At 58.4% G+C, this 19,372-nt stretch overlaps 1 protein-coding gene across 1 annotated transcript in view; it reads right to left on the reverse strand.

Moving 5' to 3' along the window:
* Positions 1–474: 474 nt before the first annotated feature.
* The window catches only part of LOC144772175 (NACHT, LRR and PYD domains-containing protein 12-like), a 518,526-nt gene continuing 499,628 nt past the window's right edge, over positions 475–19,372 (reverse strand). The window contains exon 7 of the mRNA XM_078656313.1: positions 475–808. The gene's annotated coding sequence lies outside the window, so the exon portion shown is untranslated. The remainder of the gene's footprint in view (positions 809–19,372) is intronic.

The following is a 19,372-nucleotide window of genomic DNA, read 5'->3' on the forward strand; positions in this document are numbered from 1 at the left end:
CCTTATGACCATGTATCACAACGAGATGTCAGTTTATGCACGAAAAGGCAAGGGCGCTAGGCAAAAAGGGCTACGGTGTGAACTCCTTTCTCGGCTGGATCTCTGCAATGGTTGAGGGATAGGAGAGATTTTTCTTTTCTTCTCCAGGATAGGGCAATAGGTGGTAGGGGGGTTATTTTATAGGGCTTCTTTCTTTCTTGTTTTTTCGGTGCACTCTTCATGGGATGAATGTAATTTTGTGTATCTCTAATAAAAGAGAGGGACCCAACAGCCAAAGGGGTAGGGTACCGTAAAGACAAATGTCAAAAAATGAAATACCCTTTCGGCAATTTAAATCACATATATTCAATGCACAGCAAACTCTAAGCAAAGAACCTTAATTCACACAATGTGATGAACAAAGTGGAAATGTAAAAATGATATTAATAATGTATACAGTTTATTCAAACAGATATTAAAAACATTTAAGGCTTATTGGGAGCACATGATCCAAGCCTATCATAGGTACAATATTGTTAAAAACAGTATAAAACACATAGGCACAAAACTAAACAGAATAAAATAAGATAAGATAGAATGGGAACAACACTAAGGAAAAATAGTTCCTATTGCACAAAGGAAAATACAAAAGTCATCCAGAGATCAATTCTGATCAATATTCCAATTCTGCGTCAGAATTATTGTCTCCACAGACTTAGAGTAATTATCTCTTGCTTGAGCATCGATGCGTTTTGGTGGGCAAATTAATAAATAGCCAACACCTTCTTCAGGAAAATATTATATTCATTCCCATTAAAACATTACGTATCTGTAAAGAAAAAAGTAAGAATAAACACATTTTACTAAACACATTCCAAAAACAGATACATCATTAAATTTACATAACCTCTATGTTCAAATTGAATAATTCACATTGTAATGCATAGCCCGCAACAATCAAAACATGATTCAATCTCCAAGTTAACATATACATATAGTTGTAAATACATTATAGACAAAGGGTAGGGCCTCAAGATAGATGCACAAAGCTCCCCCTACTCCCTATATTTTGTGTAACAGGTAAATTTAACTCCGCTATGCTTATTGGATATGAATTGATTGTAAGATGATTTGTCTTCTTGGGTTGGGTGGCATGGCGGGGCTTTAAATACACCCTATCTTTTGAGAAAAGAAGAACAACAGGTGTCTCCCAGTCCTCTCTCAAATGGCAGCGTCAGGAGTCTGAGAACCCCGTCAGAAACCCTCTCATCTACAGTGGGTGTATCCTTGGAGCCCGCCCTGAACCCTGGACACAACGTACACACAATAATTGGTATTTTACAATATACAATGTTTATTATGCTTCATTGTCTACTAATTATGTGTATCAGAATAATGATAATTATTGTGAAAACCTCAACAGTCTTTTTAAAAACTAAAGCAAAACTTAAAATTTCCTGTTGCCATTTTTATTGCACAAACCTACTCTCCTAGCCTGATCTCTATTCATTTAGCATAAAAGCTCTCAGCCTTAAAACTATTCAGTCATGTTTGGTTATTACATTTCCCTAAATTCTATCATGCCAAGACATGCAATTTTCCCCACATACCTCAACAAGCATTGGCATAGCAAATAGGTCTCGGTTTTGGGACCTTATAAATGTTTAGTTATGCAGCATAATACCTTTGGTGCAACCACATCAACTGTTGCATGGATAAACACTTATAAGGGCCCAAATGCGAGACCTATTGGCTATGCCAATGCTTTTTTTGTATGCACTCTATACATTTTTGGCATTAGGACCATGCCGTTAAATACCTGGTAGTGGTATTCCTTTACACGAATGGACCATACCACGACATACACTGCAATGCCATAGGGTTCGCATTTGCAAGAGTTTAAGCTATTGCCTCTGTAAAGGACCATCAGGCACATGGTACCATCAAAGCTTTTTGTGATCGCAAATAGTGCGAATCGCAAAAATCGTGCGTTTGCGATCGCAAAATTAGCTTTTGGGATGCATGACGGGTGAAGGCCCTCGCAATTTGAGAATTCGCAAATATTTGCAAATTCTCAGAATGCGACTGCATTTAAGGAAGCGCATTTTGCGATTCCTTAAATGCAATGCATGAAAGTTTAAAAAATAGCGATTTCGCAATTAGGAGGAGCAAATTAACATGAGGTTGAACCTCATGGTAATTTGCGATTTGCGAATTTGTGCATTTTTCCAAGTTTCATGTTTCATGTTGCCTAAGGGCATGTGTGTGCACAACATATGTGCACAGATTGATTTCAGGGGTGAAACAGGGTGTCCTTTGGACACCCCTGCACCCTTGAAATTGCATTCTCAATTTGCGATTCGCTAATTGCGAATTGCAAACTGAAAATGCCTTCCCATTCATATCATATCATATCATAAAGCTTTATTCGGAACATTAAAAAACATGTCCATAAAAGCACATACAGTTGCAGATACAAACATTTCGTTAAAAGAGAACACATAATACATATATTATCCAGTGGGGGATGGAATAAATATTTAAAACGATTAAAAACACATACTTTTCCTGGCGCTAATTGATTTAAGCAAAAATGTAGCAGTAAAAAAGCAAATGTCCGGGTGATGTAGATTAAAAAGCAGTTTCATTGAATCCGTAATTGTTCTCACTCCAAGGGGCATATTATCAAGCCTGTGCGATAAAAATATCACCGCTTTATTGGCCGAAAACGGCAGATAAAGCAGCGATAATGGGCTTGATAATATGCTCTATGGAATTCCAATCGAAGCCCATGTTAGATGTCTTCACATCTAACATGGGCTTCGATTGGAATTCCATAGAGCATATTATCAAGCCCATTATCGCCGCTTTATCGGCCGTTTTCGGCCGAAAAAGCGGCGATATTTTTATCGCACAGGCTTGATAATATGCGTCCAAATCTTTTCAACATTGGCTTTAGGAGGAGTTTCCGTAGTTCACTATACAGTTTGCATGATAGGAGAAAGTGCTTCGTGCTCTGTTCCGTTTTATTATCACATGCACAGGGACCATTAGGGCGCATTTTAATATTAGGACACGCAACAAGATAATGTACTATCCCCATCCTCATTCTGGTTAGTACAAACTGATGCGAAACTCTGGTTACCTGTGACAAGTACGGATGAAATCCAGTAAAATCACTCATGCTATTATACAGTAAACACGTGGATAGCTTAGAATCCTTCAAAAGTTGCCTTTCGTTGCAGTAATTCAAGAAAGTTATTTTCATATTTAATTTGGAGATATCCAAGATACTGTATGGATCATTGATCACATTAAGCCCAAAAACCTTTTGGGAGCATTCCATAATGTATTTGATCCAAGGGATCTTTAGATACTGGTCTAAGGAAAGGCAATCCTCAATAATAGCTCTGTTCAGTGAGGTGCCATCGCTCAGCCAGATAGAGCGCCACAATAATAGGGGTCTTAACATGATCATATCGCTTAGGGTTTGAATCCCTGTTTCCTTATGAACCAAGGTGTTGGAGATAGACTAAGGTAAACATAGGAGCCTTTTCAGGAAATTGTTCTCCTCCACCTGAAGGCTCCCCGCTGGTGACACACCCCATACACCAGCCCCATAAAGAGCTGCAGAAAGACATCTAGCTTGATACATTTTTAGCATGTCTTTAATTCGTTTATTCCCCAGCTTCTTGGCAGAAACAAAGACCCCATTAGCACTCCTAATCATCTTTGTTTTAACAACTTTGTGTTCAGTATCCCAGCTACCGTTTTTTGAAAAAGTAATTCCCAAATAACAGAAATTTTCAACTGTTTGGACCGGTTCACCATCAATAAAATAATGGGATTTGCCTTTCATTTTAGCTCGTCCAGGCCCACACTCCATCACGTATGTTTTTGATTTATTAATCACCAGTTTCCTATTTTTGATGAACTGCACAAAGCAGTCCATCAGACGTTGAAGACCCAAAGGAGTCCTGGACAGTAACACGGCGTCATCCGCATAGAGTAACACAGGGATGTTTAAATTGTTAACTCTAGGGGCATCCGCCGCGACTGTCTGCAGGACAGAGTCTACCTCATTTATGAAGAGGGTAAAAAGCAGGGGTGCTAAAACACACCCCTGTCTAATTCCCCTCCCAATCCTGAACTTGGTCGTACACTCCCCGTTGGGTCCATAACGGACACTGGTGCGTAGCTTTTCGTACATGCGGGCCAGGAAATATATTATACCTTCAGGAGCCCCCATTCCTAACAGTGTGGTTCACAATATAGCATGGTCTACCAAATCAAAAGCGCTGCTTAAATCAGCAAAACATAAATAAAGCGACCCTTTTTTGGCCTGTGTATATTTCCCTACCAGGAGCTCTAGATTCAGACACTGCTCAATGGTACCACGCCCTTTTCTGAATCCAAACTGGCAGTTAGTTAAGATCTCATTAGTTTCTGCCCATTCCTCTAATCTTACTAATAGGACCTGACTCATAATTTTTACAGATGAGTCCAGTAATGATATTGGTCGGTAATTTTTGGGGTCGCCCCGGTCACCTTTCTTGTAAATAGGGACGATTATTGATTCTTCCCAAGTAGACGGTATTTTACAGCATCATCCTCAGCAGCACGAGGCTCTCTGGAGCACCATCCTCAGCAGCGCGAGGCTCTCTGGAGCACCATCCTCAGCAGGGCGAGGCTCTCTGGAGCACCATCCACAGCAGAGCGAGGCTCTCTGGAGCACCATCCTCAGCAGTGCAAGGCTCTCTGGAGCACCATCCTCAGCAGGGCGAGGCTCTCTGGAGCACCATCCTCAGCAGGGCAAGGCTCTCTGGAGCACCATCCTCAGCAGCGCGAGGCTCTCTGGAGCACCATCCTCAGCAGGGCGAGGCTCTCTGGAGCAGCATCCTCAGCAGGGCGAGGCTCTCTGAAGCCCCATCCTCAGCAGGCAGAGGCTCTCTGGAGCCCCAGCATCTGCAGCGCGAGGCTCTCTGGAGCACCATCCTCAGCAGGGCGAGGCTCTCGGGAGCACCATCCTCTGCAGGGCGAGGCTCTCTGGAGCCCAAGCATGTGTGGGGGCCGCACCACCCTCAGCAGCCTCCGGCGCGGGGGCCACACCACCCTCAGCAGGGGGAGGCTCTCTGGAGCACCACCCTCAGCAGGGGGAGGCTCTCTGGAGCACCATCCTCAGCAGCGTGAGGCTCTCTGGAGCCCCATCCTCAGCAGGGCGAGGCTCTCGGGAGCACCATCCTCAGCAGGGCGAGGCTCTCTGGAGCACCATCCTCAGCAGGGCGAGGCTCTCTGGAGCCCCATCCTCAGCAGCACGAGGCTCTCTGGAGCACCATCCTCAGCACGGCGAGGCTCTCTGGAGCCCCATCCTCAGCAGCGCGAGGCTCTCTGGAGCACCATCCTCAGCAGTGCAAGGCTCTCTGGAGCACCATCCTCAGCAGTGCGAGGCTCTCTGGAGCACCATCCTCAGCAGGGCGAGGCTCTCTGGAGCCCCATCCTCAGCAGCGCGAGGCACTCTGGAGCCCCATCCTCAGCAGGGCGAGGCTCTCTGGAGCACCATCCTCAGCAGTGCCAGGCTCTCTGGAGCACCATCCTCAGCAGTGCCAGGCTCTCTGGAGCACCATCCTCAGCAGCGCAAGGCTCTCTGGAGCACCATCCTCAGCAGCGCGAGGCTCTCTGGAGCCCCATCCTCAGCAGTGCAAGGCTCTCTGGAGCACCATCCTCAGCAGTGCAAGGCTCTCTGGAGCACCATCCTCAGCAGTGCAAGGCTCTCTGGAGCACCATCCTCAGCAGCGCGAGGCTCTCTGGAGCACCATCCTCAGCAGCACGAGGCTCTCTGGAGCACCATCCTCAGCAGGGTGAGGCTCTCTGGAGCCTCATCCTCAGCAGCGCGAGGCTCTCTGGAGCACCATCCTCAGCAGAGCGAGGCTCTCTGGAGCACCATCCTCAGCAGTGCCAGGCTCTCTGGAGCACCATCCTCAGCAACGTGAGGCTCTCTGGAGCCCCATCCTCAGCAGGGCGAGGCTCTCTGGAGCACCATCCTCAGCCATTGCTAGGCTCTCTGGAGCACCATCCTCAGCAGGCCGAGGCTCTCTGGAGGCCTATCCTCAGCAGCGCGAGGCTCTCGGGAGCCCCATCCTAAGCAGAGCGAGGCTCTCTGGAGCACCATCCTCAGCAGCACGAGGCTCTCTAGAGCACCAGCATGTGTGGGGGCTGCACCACACTCAGCAGCCTCCGGCGCGGGGGCCACACCACCCTCAGCAGGGGGAGGCTCTCTGGAGCACCACCCTCAGCAGGGGGAGGCTCTCTGGAGCACCATCCTCAGCAGCGCGAGGCTCTCTGGAGCCCCATCCTCAGCAGGGCGAGGCTCTCGGGAGCACCATCCTCAGCAGCGCGAGGCTCTCTGAAGCTCCATCCTCAGCAGCGCGAGGCTCTTTGGAGCACCATCATCAGCAGGGCGAGGCTCTCTGGCACACCATCCCCAGCAGCGCGAGGCTCTCTGTAGCACCATCCTCAGCAGCGCGAGGCTCTCTGGAGGTCCATCCTCAGCAGGCCGAGGCTCTCTGGAGCACCATCCTCAGCAGTGCCAGGCTCTCTGGAGCCCCATCCTCAACAGGGAGAGGCTCTCTGGAGCACCATCCTCAGCAGGGCGAGGCTCTCTGGAGCACCATCCTTAGCAGGGCGAGGCTCTCTGGAGCTCCATCCTCAGCAGAGCGAGGCTCTCTGGAGCACCATCCTCAGCAGCGCCAGGCTCTCTGGAGCACCATCCTCAGCAGGGTGAGGCTCTCTGGAGCACCATCCTCAGCAGCGCCAGGCTCTCTGGAGCACCATCATCAGCAGTGTGAAGCTCTCTGGAGCACCATCCTCAGCAGCGCCAGGCTCTCTGGAGCACCATCCTCAGCAGTGCGAGGCTCTCTGGAGCACCATCCTCAGCAGTGTGAGGCACTCTGAAGCACCATCCTCAGCAGGGCGAGGCTCTCTGGAGCCCCATCCTCAGCAGGGCGAGGCTCTCTGGAGCCCCATCCTCAGCAGCGCGAGGCTCTCCGGAGCCCCATCCTCAGCAGGGCGAGGCTCTCTGGAGCCCCATTCTCAGCAGGGCGAGGCTCTCTGGAGCCCCATCCTCAGCAGGGCGAGGCTCTCTGGAGCACCATCCTCAGCAGGGTGAGGCTCTCTGGAGCCCCATCCTCAGCAGTGCCAGGCTCTCTGGAGCCCCATCCTCAACAGGGAGAGGCTCTCTGGAGCACCATCCTCAGCAGGGCGAGGCTCTCTGGAGCACCATCCTTAGCAGGGCGAGGCTCTCTGGAGCTCCATCCTCAGCAGAGCGAGGCTCTCTGGAGCACCATCCTCAGCAGCGCCAGGCTCTCTGGAGCACCATCCTCAGCAGGGTGAGGCTCTCTGGAGCACCATCCTCAGCAGCGCCAGGCTCTCTGGAGCACCATCATCAGCAGTGTGAAGCTCTCTGGAGCACCATCCTCAGCAGCGCCAGGCTCTCTGGAGCACCATCCTCAGCAGTGCGAGGCTCTCTGGAGCACCATCCTCAGCAGTGTGAGGCACTCTGAAGCACCATCCTCAGCAGGGCGAGGCTCTCTGGAGCCCCATCCTCAGCAGGGCGAGGCTCTCTGGAGCCCCATCCTCAGCAGCGCGAGGCTCTCCGGAGCCCCATCCTCAGCAGGGCGAGGCTCTCTGGAGCCCCATTCTCAGCAGGGCGAGGCTCTCTGGAGCCCCATCCTCAGCAGGGCGAGGCTCTCTGGAGCACCATCCTCAGCAGGGTGAGGCTCTCTGGAGCCCCATCCTCAGCAGCACGAGGCTCTCTGGAGCAACATCCTCAGCACGGCGAGGCTCTCTGGAGCTCCATCCTCAGCAGCGCGAGGCTCTTTGGAGCACCATCCTCAGCAGGGCGAGGCTCTCTGGCACACCATCCGCAGCGGCGCGAGGCTCTCTGGAGCCCCATCCTCAGCAGGGCGAGGCTCTCTGGAGCACCATCCTCAGCAGCGCGAGGCTCTCTGAAGCACCATCCTCAGCAGGGCGAGGCTCTCTGGAGCACCATCCTCAGCAGGGCGAGGCTCTCTGGAGCCCCATTCTCAGCAGTGCGAGGCTCTCTGGAGCACCATCCTTAGCAGGGCGAGGCTCTCTGGAGCACCATCCTCAGCAGCGCCAGGCTCTCTGGAGCACCATCCTCAGCAGGGCGTGGCTCTCTGGAGCACCATCCCCAGCAGGGCGAGGCTCTCTGGAGCACCATCCTCAGCAGGGTGAGGCTCTCAGGAGCACCATCCTCTGCAGAGCGAGGCTCTCTGGAGCCTCATCCTCAGCAGCGCGAGGATCTCTGGAGCACCATCCTCAGCAGAGCGAGGCTCACTGGAGCACCATCCTCAGCAGTGCCAGGCTCTCTGGAGCACCATCCTCAGCAACGCGAGGCTCTCTGGAGCACCATCCTCAGCAGGGCATGGCTCTCTGGAGCACCATCCTCAGCCGTTGCTAGGCTCTCTGGAGCCCCATCCTCAGCAGTGCCAGGCTCTCTGGAGCACCATCCTCAGCAGCGCGAGGCTCTCTGGAGCCCCATCCTCAGCAGCACGAGGCTCTCTGGAGCACCATCCTCAGCAGTGCCAGGCTCTCTGGAGCACCATCCTCAGCAACGCGAGGCTCTCTGGAGCACCATCCTCAGCAGGGCATGGCTCTCTGGAGCACCATCCTCAGCCGTTGCTAGGCTCTCTGGAGCCCCATCCTCAGCAGTGCCAGGCTCTCTGGAGCACCATCCTCAGCAGCGCGAGGCTCTCTGGAGCCCCATCCTCAGCAGCACGAGGCTCTCTGGAGCACCATCCTCAGCAGAGAAAGGCTCTCTGGAGCGCCATCCTCAGCAGGGCAAGGCTCTCTGGAGCACCATCCTCAGCAGGGTGAGGCTCTCTGGAGCACCATCCTCAGCAGTGCCAGGCTCTCTGGAACACCATCCTAAGCAGGGCGAGGCTCTCTGGAGCACCATCCTCAGCAGCGCGAGGCTCTCTGGAGCCCCATCCTCAGCAGGGCGAGGCTCTCTGGATCACCATCCTCAGCAGGGCGAGGCTCTCTGGAGCACCATCCTCAGCAGGGCGAGGCTCTCTGAAGCACCATCCTTAGCAGGGCGAGGCTCTCTGGAGCTCCATCCTCAGCAGAGCGAGGCTCTCTGGAGCACCATCCTCAGCAGCGCCAGGCTCTCTGGAGCACCATCCTCAGCAGGGTGAGGCTCTCTGGAGCACCATCCTCAGCAGCGCCAGGCTCTCTGGAGCCCCATCATCAGCAGTGTGAGGCTCTCTGGAGCACCATCCTCAGCAGCGCCAGGCTCTCTGGAGCACCATCCTCAGCAGTGCGAGGCTCTCTGGAGCACCATCCTCAGCAGTGTGAGGCTCTCTGAAGCACCATCCTCAGCAGGGCGAGGCTCTCTGGAGCACCATCCTCAGCAGGGCGAGGCTCTCTGGAGCACCATCCTCAGCAGCGCGAGGTGCTCAGGAGCCCTATCCTCAGCAGGGCGAGCCTCTCTGGAGCCACATCCTCAGCAGCGCCTGGCTCTCTGGAGCCCCATCCTCAGCAGCACGAGGCTCTCTGGAGCACCATCCTCAGCACGGAGAGGCTCTCTGGCACACCATCCTCAGCAGCGCGAGGCTCTCTGGAGCACCATCCTCAGCAGCACGAGGCTCTCTGGAGCCCCATCCTCAGCAGGGCGAGGCTCTCTGGAGCACCATCCTCAGCAGTGCGAGGCTCTCTGGAGCACCATCATCAGCAGCGCGAGGCTCTCCGGAGCACCATCCTCAGCAGCGCGAGGCTCTCTGAAGCACCATCCTCAGCAGGGCGAGGCTCTCTGGAGCACCATCCTCAGCAGGGCGAGGCTCTCTGGAGCCCCATCCTCAGCAGTGCGAGGCTCTCTGGAGCACCATCCTTAGCAGGGCGAGGCTCTCTGGAGCACCATCCTCAGCAGCGCCAGGCTCTCTGGAGCACCATCCTCAGCAGGGCGTGGCTCTCTGGAGCACCATCCCCAGCAGGGCGAGGCTCTCTGGAGCACCATCCTCAGCAGGGCGAGGCTCTCTGGAGCACCATCCTCTGCAGAGCGAGGCTCTATGGAGCACCATCCTCAGCAGCGCGAGGCTCTCTGGAGCCTCATCCTCAGCAGCGCGAGGATCTCTGGAGCACCATCCTCAGCAGAGCGAGGCTCTCTGGAGCACCATCCTCAGCAGTGCCAGGCTCTCTGGAGCACCATCCTCAGCAACGCGAGGCTCTCTGGAGCACCATCCTCAGCAGGGCAAGGCTCTCTGGAGCACCATCCTCAGCCGTTGCTAGGCTCTCTGGAGCCCCATCCTCAGCAGTGCCAGGCTCTCTGGAGCACCATCCTCAGCAGCGCGAGGCTCTCTGGAGCCCCATCCTCAGCAGCACGAGGCTCTCTGGAGCACCATCCTCAGCAGGGCAAGGCTCTCTGGAGCACCATCCTCAGCAGGGCAAGGCTCTCTGGAGCACCATCCTCAGCAGGGTGAGGCTCTCTGGAGCACCATCCTCAGCAGTGCCAGGCTCTCTGGAGCACCATCCTAAGCAGGGCGAGGCTCTCTGGAGCACCATCCTCAGCAGCGCAACGCTCTCTGGAGCCCCATCCTCAGCAGGGCGAGGCTCTCTGGATCACCATCCTCAGCAGGGCGAGGCTCTCTGGAGCACCATCCTTAGCAGGGCGAGGCTCTCTGGAGCTCCATCCTCAGCAGAGCGAGGCTCTCTGGAGCACCATCCTCAGCAGCGCCAGGCTCTCTGGAGCACCATCCTCAGCAGGGTGAGGCTCTCTGGAGCACCATCCTCAGCTTGGTGAGGCTCTCTGGAGCACCATCCTCAGCAGCGCCAGGCTCTCTGGAGCCCCATCATCAGCAGTGTGAGGCTCTCTGGAGCACCATCCTCAGCAGGGCCAGGCTCTCTGGAGCACCATCCTCAGCAGTGCGAGGCTCTCTGGAGCACCATCCTCAGCAGTGTGAGGCTCTCTGAAGCACCATCCTCAGCAGGGCGAGGCTCTCTGGAGCCCCATCCTCAGCAGGGCGAGGATCTCTGGAGCCCCATCCTCAGCAGCGCGAGGATCTCTGGAGCCCCATCCTCAGCAGGGCGAGGCTCTCTGGAGCCCCATCCTCAGCAGGGCGAGGCTCTCTGGAGCCCCATCCTCAGCAGGGCGAGGCTCTCTGGAGCACCATCCTCAGCAGGGCGAGGCTCTCTGGAGCCCCATCCTCAGCAGCACGAGGCTCTCTGGAGCACCATCCTCAGCAGCGCGAGGCTCTCTGGAGCCCCATCCTCAGCAGTGCGAGGCTCTCTGGAGCACCATCCTCAGCACTGCCAGGCTCTCTGGAGCACCATCCTCAGCAGTGCAAGACTCTTTGGAGCACCATCCTCAGCAGGGCGAGGTTCTCTGGCACACCATCCTCAGCAGCACGAGGCTCTCTGGAGCACCATCCTCAGCAGCGCGAGGCTCTCTGGAGCCCCATCCTCAGCAGTGCGAGGCTCTCTGGAGCACCATCCTCAGCACTGCCAGGCTCTCTGAAGCTCCATCCTCAGCAGCGCAAGGCTCTTTGGAGCACCATCCTCAGCAGGGCAAGGTTCTCTGGCACACCATCCTCAGCAGCGCGAGGCTCTCTGGAGCACCATCCTCAGCAGCGCGAGGCTCTCTGGAGCCCCATCCTCAGCAGGGCGAGGCTCTCTGGAGCACCATCCTCAGCAGTGCGAGGCTCTCTGGAGCACCATCATCAGCAGCGCGAGGCTCTCTGGAGCACCATCCTCAGCAGCGCGAGGCTCTCTGAAGCACCATCCTCAGCAGCGCCAGGCTCTCTGGAGCACCATCCTCAGCAGGGCGTGGCTCTCTGGAGCACCATCCCCAGCAGGGCGAGGCTCTCTGGAGCACCATCCTCAGCAGGGCGAGGCTCTCTGGAGCCCCATCCTCTGCAGAGCGAGGCTCTATGGAGAACCATCCTCAGCAGCGCGAGGCTCTCTGGAGCCTCATCCTCAGCAGCGCGAGGATCTCTGGAGCACCATCCTCAGCAGAGCGAGGCTCTCTGGAGCACCATCCTCAGCAGTGCCAGGCTCTCTGGAGCACCATCCTCAGCAATGCGAGGCTCTCTGGAGCACCATCCTCAGCAGGGCAAGACTCTCTGGAGCACCATCCTCAGCCGTTGCTAGGCTCTCTGGAGCCCCGTCCTCAGCAGTGCCAGGCTCTCTGGAGCACCATCCTCAGCAGCGCGAGGCTCTCTGGAGCCCCATCCTCAGCAGCACGAGGCTCTCTGGAGCACCATCCTCAGCAGGGCAAGGCTCTCTGGAGCACCATCCTCAGCAGGGCAAGGCTCTCTGGAGCACCATCCTCAGCAGGGTGAGGCTCTCTGGAGCACCATCCTCAGCAGTGCCAGGCTCTCTGGAGCACCATCCTAAGCAGGGCGAGGCTCTCTGGAGCACCATCCTCAGCAGCGCGAGGCTCTCTGGAGCCCCATCCTCAGCAGGGCGAGGCTCTCTGGATCACCATCCTCAGCAGGGCGAGGCTCTCTGGAGCACCATCCTCAGCAGGGCGAGGTTCTCTGGAGCACCATCCTCAGCAGCGCGAGGCTCTCTGGAGCACCATCCTCAGCAGCGCGAGGCTCTCTGGAGCCCCATCCTCAGCAGTGCGAGGCTCTCTGGAGCCCCATCCTCAGCAGGGCGAGGCTCTCTGGATCACCATCCTCAGCAGGACGAGGCTCTCTGGAGCACCATCCTCAGCAGGGCGAGGCTCTCTGGAGCACCATCCCCAGCAGCGCCAGGCTCTCTGCAGCACCATCCTCAGCAGCGCGAGGCTCTCTGGAACACCATCCTCAGCAGCGCGAGGCTCTCTGAAGCTCCATCCTCAGCAGGGCGAGGCTCTCTGGAGCACCGGCATCAGCAGGGCGAGGCTCTCTGGAGCCACATCCTCAGCAGCGCGAGGCTCTCTGGAGCACCATCCGCAGCAGCGCCAGGCTCTCTGGAGCACCATCCTCAGCAGTGCCAGGCTCTCTGGAGCCCCATCCTCAGCAGGGCGAGGCTCTCTGAAACCCTATCCTCAGCAGCGCGAGGCTCTCTGGAGCCCCATCCTCAGCAGGGTGAGGCTCTCTGGAGCACCATCCTCAGCAGCGCGAGGCTCTCTGGAGCCCCATCCTCAGCAGGGCGAGGCTCTCGGGAGCACCATCCTCAGCAGGGCAAGGCTCTCTGGAGCCCCATCCTCTGCAGAGCGAGGCTCTCTGGAGCCCTATCCTCAGCAGCGCGAGGCTCTCTGGAGCCCCATCCTCAGCAGTGCCAGGCTCTCTGGAGCACCATCCTCAGCAGTGCGAGGCTCTCGGGAGCCCCATCCTCAGAAGCAAGAGGCTCTCTGGAGCACCATCCTCAGCAGCGCCAGGCTCTCTGGAGCACCATCCTCAGCAGTGCCAGGCTCTCTGGAGCACCATCCTCAGCAGTGCCAGGCTCTCTGGAGCACCATCCTCAGCAGGGCGAGGCTCTCTGGAGCACCATCCTCAGCAGGGCGAGGCTCTCTGGAGCACCATCCTCAGCAGCGCCAGGCTCTCTGGAGCACCAGCATCAGCAGAGCGAGGCTCTCTGGAGCACCATCCTCAGCAGGGCTAGGCTCTCTGGAGCACCATCCTCAGCAGCGCGAGGCTCTCAGGAGCCCTATCCTCAGCAGGGCGAGCCTCTCTGGAGCCCCATCCTCAGCAACGCCTGGCTCTCTGGAGCACCATCCTCAGCAGGGCGAGGCTCTCTGGAGCCCCATCCTCAGCAGTGCCAGGCTCTCTGGAGCACCATCCTCAGCAGCAAGAGGCTCTCTGGAGCACCATCCTCAGCAGCGTGAGGCTCTTTGGAGCCCCATCCTCAGCAGGGCGAGGCTCCCTGGAGCACTATCCTCAGCAGTGCCAGGCTCTCTGGAGCACCATCCTCAGCAGGGCGAGGCTCTCTGGAGCACCATCCTCAGCAGGGCGAGGCTCTCTGGAGCACCATCCTAAGCAGAGCGAGGCTCTCTGGAGCACCATCCTCAGCAGGGCCAGGCTCTCTGGAGCCCCATCCTCAGCAGGGCCAGGCTCTCTGGAGCCCCATCCTCAGCTGGGCCAGGCTCTCTGGAGCCCCATCCTCAGCAGGGCGAGGCTCCCTGGAGCACCATCCTCAGCAGTGCCAGGCTCTCTGGAGCACCATCCTCAGCAGGGCGAGGCTCTCTGGAGCCCTATCCTCAGCAGCGCGAGGCTCTCGGGAGCACCATCCTAAGCAGAGCGAGGCTCTCTGGAGCACTATCCTCAGCAGCACGAGGCTCTCTAGAGCACCAGCATGTGTGGGGGCTGCACCACCCTCAGCAGCCTCCGGCACGGGGGCCACACCACCCTCAGCAGGGGGAGGCTCTCTGGAGCACCACCCTCAGCAGGGGGAGGCTCTCTGGAGCACCATCCTCAGCAGCGTGAGGCTCTCTGGAGCCCCATCCTCAGCAGCACGAGGCTCTCTGGAGCACCATCCTCAGCAGCGCGAGGCTCTCTGGAGCCCCATCCTCAGCAGTGCGAGGCTCTCTGGAGCACCATCCTCAGCACTGCCAGGCTCTCTGGAGCACCATCCTCAGCAGTGCAAGGCTCTTTGGAGCACCATCCTCAGCAGGGCGAGGTTCTCTGGCACACCATCCTCAGCAGCACGAGGCTCTCTGGAGCACCATCCTCAGCAGCGCGAGGCTCTCTGGAGCCCCATCCTCAGCAGTGCGAGGCTCTCTGGAGCACCATCCTCAGCACTGCCAGGCTCTCTGAAGCTCCATCCTCAGCAGCGCAAGGCTCTTTGGAGCACCATCCTCAGCAGGGCGAGGTTCTCTGGCACACCATCCTCAGCAGCGCGAGGCTCTCTGGAGCACCATCCTCAGCAGCGCAAGGCTCTCTGGAGCCCCATCCTCAGCAGGGCGAGGCTCTCTGGAGCACCATCCTCAGCAGTGCGAGGCTCTCTGGAGCACCATCATCAGCAGCGCGAGGCTCTCTGGAGCACCATCCTCAGCAGCGCGAGGCTCTCTGAAGCACCATCCTCAGCAGGGCGAGGCTCTCTGGAGCACCATCCTGAGCAGGGCGAGGCTCTCTGGAGCCCCATCCTCAGCAGTGCGAGGCTCTCTGGAGCACCATCATTAGCAGGGCGAGGCTCTCTGGAGCATCATCCTCAGCAGCGCCAGGCTCTCTGGAGAACCATCCTCAGCAGCGCGAGGCTCTCTGGAGCCTCATCCCCAGCAGGGCGAGGATCTCTGGAGCACCATCCTCAGCAGAGCGAGGCTCTCTGGAGCACCATCCTCAGCAGTGCCAGGCTCTCTGGAGCACCATCCTCAGCAATGCGAGGCTCTCTGGAGCACCATCCTCAGCAGGGCAAGACTCTCTGGAGCACCATCCTCAGCCGTTGCTAGGCTCTCTGGAGCCCCGTCCTCAGCAGTGCCAGGCTCTCTGGAGCACCATCCTCAGCAGCGCGAGGCTCTCTGGAGCCCCATCCTCAGCAGCACGAGGCTCTCTGGAGCACCATCCTCAGCAGGGCAAGGCTCTCTGGAGCACCATCCTCAGCAGGGCAAGGCTCTCTGGAGCACCATCCTCAGCAGGGTGAGGCTCTCTGGAGCACCATCCTCAGCAGTGCCAGGCTCTCTGGAGCACCATCCTAAGCAGGGCGAGGCTCTCTGGAGCACCATCCTCAGCAGCGCGAGGCTCTCTGGAGCCCCATCCTCAGCAGGGCGAGGCTCTCTGGATCACCATCCTCAGCAGGGCGAGGCTCTCTGGAGCACCATCCTCAGCAGGGCGAGGTTCTCTGGAGCACCATCCTCAGCAGCGCGAGGCTCTCTGGAGCACCATCCTCAGTAGCGCGAGGCTCTCTGGAGCCCCATCCTCAGCAGTGCGAGGCTCTCTGGAGCCCCATCCTCAGCAGGGCAAGGCTCTCTGGATCACCATCCTCAGCAGGGCGAGGCTCTCTGGAGCACCATCCTCAGCAGGGCGAGGCTCTCTGGAGCACCATCCTCAGCAGCGCCAGGCTCTCTGCAGCACCATCCTCAGCAGCGCGAGGCTCTCTGGAGCACCATCCTCAGCAGCGTGAGGCTCTCTGAAGCTCCATCCTCAGCAGGGCGAGGCTCTCTGGAGCACCGGCATCAGCAGGGCGAGGCTCTCTGGAGCCACATCCTCAGCAGCGCGAGGCTCTCTGGAGCACCATCCGCAGCAGCGCCAGGCTCTCTGGAGCACCATCCTCAGCAGTGCCAGGCTCTCTGGAGCCCCATCCTCAGCAGGGCGAGGCTCTCTGAAACCCTATCCTCAGCAGCGCGAGGCTCTCTGGAGCCCCATCCTCAGCAGGGTGAGGCTCTCTGGAGCACCATCCTCAGCAGCGCGAGGCTCTCTGGAACCCCCATCCTCAGCAGGGCGAGGCTCTCGGGAGCACCATCCTCAGCAGGGCAAGGCTCTCTGGAGCCCCATCCTCTGCAGAGCGAGGCTCTCTGGAGCCCTATCCTCAGCAGCGCGAGGCTCTCTGGAGCCCCATCCTCAGCAGGGTGAGGCTCTCTGGAGCACCATCCTCAGCAGCGCGAGGCTCTCTGGAGCCCCATCCTCAGCAGGGCGAGGCTCTCGGGAGCACCATCCTCAGCAGGGCAAGGCTCTTTGGAGCACCATCCTCAGCAGGGCGAGGCTCTCTGGAGCACCATCCTGAGCAGCACGAGGCTCTCTGGAGCCCGTATCCTCAGCAGGGCGAGGCTCTCTGGATCACCATCCTCAGCAGCGCGAGGCTCTCTGGAGCACCATCCTCAGCAGCGCGAGGCTCTCTGGAGCACCATCCTCAGCAGTACCAGGCTCTCTGGAGCACCATCCTCAGCAGCGCCAGGCTCTCTGGAGCCCCATCCTCAGCAGTGCCAGGCTCTCTGGAGCACCATCCTCAGCAGTGCGAGGCTCTCGGGAGCCCCATCCTCAGAAGCAAGAGGCTCTCTGGAGCACCATCCTCAGCAGCGCCAGGCTCTATGGAGCACCATCCTCAGCAGTGCCAGGCTCTCTAGAGCACCATCCTCAGCAGTGCCAGGCTCTCTGGAGCACCATCCTCAGCAGGGCGAGGCTCTCTGGAGCACCATCCTCAGCAGGGCTAGGCTCTCTGGAGCACCATCCTCAGCAGCGCGAGGCTCTCAGGAGCCCTATCCTCAGCAGGGCGAGCCTCTCTGGAGCCCCATCCTCAGCAACGCCTGGCTCTCTGGAGCACCATCCTCATCAGGGCGAGGCTCTCTGGAGCCCCATCCTCAGCAGTGCCAGGCTCTCTGGAGCACCATCCTCAGCAGCAAGAGGCTCTCTGGAGCACCATCCTCAGCAGCGTGAGGCTCTTTGGAGCCCCATCCTCAGCAGGGCGAGGCTCCCTGGAGCACTATCCTCAGCAGTGCCAGGCTCTCTGGAGCACCATCTTCAGCAGGGCGAGGCTCTCTGGAGCACCATCCTCAGCAGGGCGAGGCTCTCTGGAGCACCATCCTAAGCAGAGCGAGGCTCTCTGGAGCACCATCCTCAGCAGGGCCAGGCTCTCTGGAGCCCCATCCTCAGCAGGGCCAGGCTCTCTGGAGCCCCATCCTCAGCAGGGCCAGGCTCTCTGGAGCCCCATCCTCAGCAGGGCGAGGCTCCCTGGAGCACCATCCTCAGCAGTGCCAGGCTCTCTGGAGCACCATCCTCAGCAGGGCGAGGCTCTCTGGAGCCCTATCCTCAGCAGCGCGAGGCTCTCGGGAGCACCATCCTAAGCAGAGCGAGGCTCTCTGGAGCACCATCCTCAGCAGCACGAGGCTCTCTAGAGCACCAGCATGTGTGGGGGCTGCACCACCCTCAGCAGCCTCCGGCGCGGGGGCCACACCACCCTCAGCAGGGGGAGGCTCTCTGGAGCACCACCCTCAGCAGGGGGAGGCTCTCTGGAGCACCATCCTCAGCAGCGCGAGGCTCTCTGGAGCCCCATCCTCAGCAACACGAGGCTCTCTGGAGCACCATCCTCAACAGCGCGAGGCTCTCTGGAGCCCCATCCTCAGCAGGGCGAGCCTCTCTGGAGCCCCATCCTCAGCAACGCCTGGCTCTCTGGAGCACCATCCTCAGCAGGGCGAGGCTCTCTGGAGCCCCATCCTCAGCAGTGCCAGGCTCTCTGGAGCACCATCCTCAGCAGCAAGAGGCTCTCTGGAGCACCATCCTCAGCAGCGTGAGGCTCTTTGGAGCCCCATCCTCAGCAGGGCGAGGCTCCCTGGAGCACTATCCTCAGCAGTGCCAGGCTCTCTGGAGCACCATCTTCAGCAGGGCGAGGCTCTCTGGAGCACCATCCTCAGCAGGGCGAGGCTCTCTGGAGCACCATCCTAAGCAGAGCGAGGCTCTCTGGAGCACCATCCTCAGCAGGGCCAGGCTCTCTGGAGCCCCATCCTCAGCAGGGCCAGGCTCTCTGGAGCCCCATCCTCAGCAGGGCCAGGCTCTCTGGAGCCCCATCCTCAGCAGGGCGAGGCTCCCTGGAGCACCATCCTCAGCAGTGCCAGGCTCTCTGGAGCACCATCCTCAGCAGGGCGAGGCTCTCTGGAGCCCTATCCTCAGCAGCGCGAGGCTCTCGGGAGCACCATCCTAAGCAGAGCGAGGCTCTCTGGAGCACCATCCTCAGCAGCACGAGGCTCTCTAGAGCACCAGCATGTGTGGGGGCTGCACCACCCTCAGCAGCCTCCGGCGCGGGGGCCACACCACCCTCAGCAGGGGGAGGCTCTCTGGAGCACCACCCTCAGCAGGGGGAGGCTCTCTGGAGCACCATCCTCAGCAGCGCGAGGCTCTCTGGAGCCCCATCCTCAGCAACACGAGGCTCTCTGGAGCACCATCCTCAACAGCGCGAGGCTCTCTGGAGCCCCATCCTCAGCAGTGCGAGGCTCTCTGGAGCACCATCCTCAGCACTGCCAGGCTCTCTGGAGCACCATCCTCAGCAGTGCAAGGCTCTTTGGAGCACCATCCTCAGCAGGGCGAGGTTCTCTGGCACACCATCCTCAGCAGCATGAGGCTCTCTGGAGCACCATCCTCAGCAGCGCGAGGCTCTCTGGAGCCCCATCCTCAGCAGTGCGAGGCTCTCTGGAGCACCATCCTCAGCACTGCCAGGCTCTCTGAAGCTCCATCCTCAGCAGCGCAAGGCTCTTTGGAGCACCATCCTCAGCAGGGCGAGGTTCTCTGGCACACCATCCTCAGCAGCGCGAGGCTCTCTGGAGCACCATCCTCAGCAGCGCGAGGCTCTCTGGAGCCCCATCCTCAGCAGGGCGAGGCTCTCTGGAGCACCATCCTCAGCAGTGCGAGGCTCTCTGGAGCACCATCATCAGCAGCGCGAGGCTCTCTGGAGCACCATCCTCAGCAGCGCGAGGCTCTCTGAAGCACCATCCTCAGCAGGGCGAGGCTCTCTGGAGCACCATCCTCAGCAG

Source organism: Lissotriton helveticus, chromosome 8 (assembly GCF_964261635.1).
Source record: "Lissotriton helveticus chromosome 8, aLisHel1.1, whole genome shotgun sequence".
In the NCBI taxonomy this organism is placed as follows: Eukaryota; Metazoa; Chordata; class Amphibia; order Caudata; family Salamandridae; genus Lissotriton; species Lissotriton helveticus.